We start from the raw sequence: 4,609 nt of genomic DNA, 5'->3' as shown, positions 1-4,609 counted from the left end.
CTCCAACCTGTTTGAGGCGCATATTTCAAGTGTCTCCGCTATTGATCAGTAAGGATAAAGAGATAGTGGTCAGACAATAATAGATTTCAAAACATTATATCATAAACCACCAATTTTTCCCTGGATAAACTGTCTAACTATTTGGATATCAAATGATTCAGACTAAATTAGGATATCAATGTTGTCGGATTGCCAAACTTTTACATAAAATAACGATTTTAAAATTAACAAACAAAAACAAATTTTACAGCATATTCACAAGACGATACAATATACGAACTCACATGAAAATTTACAGGTAAACACCTCGTTCACCATGGTGCCTTATATGTTGTATATGTGACCATAAATAAAGTACGAATTAGATTTGTGTGTAAAATTTCGTTTGAGGGAATGCTCAACTTCAAATCGTACGTTAGTCTCTTCCTGTGTGTATTGTTCTATCAGTGACTTATCTCGCTCGGCATAAATTTCATGTTATCGCCAGCTAAAATGATTGCGACCAGGATGATGTTGAACATTGTACTTAAAAAGGGGACCGTGGTGATAAAAAGACACAACTTAAAAAATTATTTTGACAGCAAATGTATTTTAATTCATTTCCTTTATTTGATGTTTCCTTGGTGCGACATTTTACAACAAAATGCACAAAATCAAATAAATCGCATTTGGAACTACTTCATGTATATGACATTTTCACACCGTGTCGCAGCCATGTCATCCATCGCGGTGTCAGGCGCGGAGTCTTTCATCAAATGGGGCGTAACATGTGTCATATATTTAGAACACTGTCTGCCCATTCATGTCGTCCATAGCACCATCATTGACGTCAGTTGCCAAGGTTGCAAGGTCCGGTGGTTTTGTAAACAAATCAAAGTAAAACCAAGCAAATGCAGACAACTGGTGTACCTCGGCTGCTTACACACAATGTCGACAAAAGACCAAATACTCGATAAAATTCAACGAGCTCTTTGATAATTTCAAGCTATTAAAATGTGCTACGTTTTGATTAGAGTAATCTGTAAAATTTCGTATCTCGGAAAATGAAATCATTCAATAAGAAACAAAGACACTTGTCAAACTAATTACATCTCGTAGTAGCGAAATTATCGGACAAACCTTCATAAACGATACACAGAGAGTTTAATTTATTTGACATAGTTTGAATTATGTTTTTACAAATTATGCAGTACGTTTGAATTACTTTGAAAAGTAAAAACAATTACAGGTCCGACTAATCAATTAAAACGCCTTCAATTTGCACGTTTTGCAGAATATGTTGTCTTGCTAACAAGCCATCTTGTTTAACCGAAGAAGCATGAAACGGTTGACCTGAAAATAATAACATTTGTGATAATTTTAAATCTTACCGAAACACTATTGAACATACTGTTCTAGAAATCCCTGCAAACGACAGCTTTGTCAAAGTCTTAAGCTTAAAGCAGTTGGTCGCAAAGTGGTGTTATCTTTCAAAGCCCTGGTAGAATTCCATCTAGCCAGGCCGTAGGCTTTTTTTAAACAAGTGGAAGTACTTGTCTAGTACATCAAAAGCTAGTAACGCTCCCTTTAACAAATTGATATGACACAGACAACAGTGAAAATTTGGAATTAAGAACACCAATATTGTATATTTTTGGAAAAGGTGGGTATGATGTATATGCCATGAAGTAAAGTCGTGCCAACCAAACACAATTTTTAAAAGGAACTAGTCATCGGGTCTGATTGTTGAAGAATGCATATCGCACGTTTTAAACTCGCTATCGACACAGTATTACATCATGTTCGTCAGTGTCAGTTAAGCGTGTTCAAGCCCGCGTAATCTCTTCCGACATTTTATAAGAAAAACACTCACCTGCTCTGCTCAGTGCTTAGTACTGCTGCTACAGGAATGTCGTCAAAGTGCACATCAGAGCAGCGACAATGACACATACTCCCTGGTATAGTCCCGTGCCGACGGACTCTAAATAAAATTATATGAAAAGTTTAATAACTGAACATATTTTCGAGAAGGGAGAACATCTTCAAAATTGAATTCCTCAGTCATGCATCTATTTTTTCCGAAACAATATTTTACTAAATTTCTCAGTAGTGCTTAAATGTCAACTTGATACAAATGTGACATGCCACAATGCGTCGTACAGAGGAGGGGCTCTTGTGTACTAATGACCTTTGACACTACCTTATTGTTGTTCACGCCTCGAAAATTAGACTTTAACTTTGGTGAATCAAGCCTTCCTTGATTAAGCTTTCAACAATTTTCCTTTAGCCATAAAGATTACAAATTGGCCGGGGGTCACCGCGCAAATGTTTGTACAAATTATGCCACATTTACCGATATTTCAAATTCAAAATGGTCGCTTTACCCATTTTATCTCTATGTTGGGGAATAAAATTTAGGATTTTTGCAAAACCTAGTCAACAAAAACTATACTTACTTAATTAGCTTCAAAATGGGCCCCCACAAGTGATTGGCCAAAATAATATTTCAAAATTTTGAGACCACAAATAGATGTCTCCAGACTCATTGATAGGTGCGTTGAAAAATATTCATTCGCCTGAAATTTTGTTTAAGGTAGAACGCACCTCGAGGACAGACATTCGGACTCTCAAACTTTTACAGTTCTCTTCTGATATACCACATGTGGGGGTTCATTTTAAAGCTCTTCGTGAAAGAAAACTTTTCACCGGCTAGGTTTTTTGAAATTCGAAAATTTTATTTTTCGCCATAGAGTTAACACAGGGATGGCGGCCATTTTGAATTTCTAATATCGGTAAATCTTGGGTTATTTGTTTCTCTTGTACCAAAATTTGCACGGTGACCCCCTATTTTTATTCTTGATTTTGAAAGAGAATGATTGAAAGATTCCTTGAGGAAAGTTAGAGCAAAAGTTTAAGTCTTTCACTTTCGAGGTGCATATTACCTTAAGCTTACGGAAATTCTTTAAAACTGGACAAGGTATGACGTCATATCGTTCTGAGTGATCATACTGTACCGTAAGGCCAAAGTAATTAAATTCTTTGTTTTGCGTCTACTCTAAATGGGAAAATGTACGCGTCTAAGCGGCTGAAAAACACACACAAGAAAATTAACACAATGTAATTTCATTGCAGCAAATAAAAAATTGTAACAAAATTTTAGTTCAGAAAAGCTAAGCGGTCATGTCCTAAAATTTACTTTGGCCGGATACTTTACCGGATAATTTACATTATCCGGTAAATTGAACCATCTGTATAAATTACAACTGTACCTGTTGTTGGATTATCTGTCGTTGCTTCTCCTACTGGGTTTGGTGCTGTGTCTGCCAGAGAACGCAAGAAAACGCAAGAGCTAGCACCGTTATGAATTTGAGATGACAATACACTAATCTCTTGTTTTGCTATTTACACTACAAGAAGAAATATCCTTCTCGGAAGAAAGCATGCAGTCCATTTACATTAACGCTGTAGTGACGATTAAAAACAAATTGGGCTTATGATAAGCATTGCAGTAGAATCAACTAATATTTGTGGCGTGTTTATATTTATGCACTTTTAAAGGTACCAGAAGTCTAGCACTGATTTCTACAATATAGATGATGTGGCTAGGTGGTTTCAGGTGTACCTTTTAAACCCCTGACTACCGGAATATACAAGATCGTGAGCTGTTATAAATTGGGAGCCATATGTACGCACCTCTTTTTATTAGGGCGAAATATTTTGCCGTCAGATGTCTGATTCCTCGCTTGTGATAAATTGTGACCTGTCGTGATGAATCAGTTCCAGAAAATCCACGTATTGTTTCTCTCTTCAAGACTTCATTTAAAAGCCGAAGTCCTGATTAATTGATGTGACAAATAAATCGCCAACAGGTCTCAAAATAAAGAGTTGGTTTTCTAACCTGAACATGTTGGTGGGGAATTATCCCATTCTCCGTTGTAACATGATAGGGTTGCTTCGCCGACAATATGGTAGCCAGCATCACATGTGTAAGTAACAGTGTCCTTGTGGCCATAGCTAGTGCCTTGCTTCTGGCCATTTGTTATTGGTCCAGGGTCCGAACAGGCAGCTGTAGAAATAAATCGATGAAGAAAAAAGCGGTGTGAATTTAATCTTGTCTTGTCGTTGCGTTACATTAGAGGCGACGAAAGTCAAGGCTTAGACAATTTTTAATCGCAAAATTATTAATAGGAGGTAACAAAATGTTGTCTCGCCTTATAACGTATTTCCTCTTTAATAATGCATGTATAATGTTGCTGTTGTCTCTATTATTATTCTAAATCGTTTTCTTTCTGTTTCACTATTTATCAGTCTATCTGTCTATGCATTTGTCTGTCTCTGACTCTGTACCTCTTTCCATAAACATACGCACACTAGCAGGATAGCCGGTTGTCTTTCACATACAAGTAATTTCAACTCACCGGCAGGGCAATGCGCGTCACTTTTGTCATTATCAGAAAACTGGATACACATGTAATCGTTCTTTGTGTAGGTGTCACCAGTTGTAGTAGTCACGACACATATGTGAGTGTACGTACAACCTGATACGGCTGTGAACACTGCCTCGGCACCAGAACTTGTCGCTTCCATATTCGCAGAGACAGAGATAGATGTTGCACCACCTGTCAGGGTT

At 37.1% G+C, this 4,609-nt stretch overlaps 1 long non-coding RNA gene across 1 annotated transcript; it reads right to left on the bottom strand.

Moving 5' to 3' along the window:
• Positions 1 to 1,233: 1,233 nt before the first annotated feature.
• Positions 1,234 to 4,030, bottom strand: LOC139123518 (uncharacterized). The gene is made up of 4 exons (XR_011549706.1): positions 3,878 to 4,030; positions 3,249 to 3,299; positions 1,853 to 1,960; positions 1,234 to 1,332 (listed from the first exon to the last, which is right to left on the bottom strand). It is a non-coding gene; the product is annotated as an uncharacterized lncRNA (long non-coding RNA).
• Between the last annotated feature and the right edge of the window lie 579 nt (positions 4,031 to 4,609).

Source organism: Ptychodera flava, assembly GCF_041260155.1.
Source record: "Ptychodera flava strain L36383 chromosome 23 unlocalized genomic scaffold, AS_Pfla_20210202 Scaffold_23__1_contigs__length_28996876_pilon, whole genome shotgun sequence".
NCBI classification, from domain to species: domain Eukaryota; kingdom Metazoa; phylum Hemichordata; class Enteropneusta; family Ptychoderidae; genus Ptychodera; species Ptychodera flava.
This window is presented reverse-complemented; position numbering and strand designations above follow the sequence as displayed.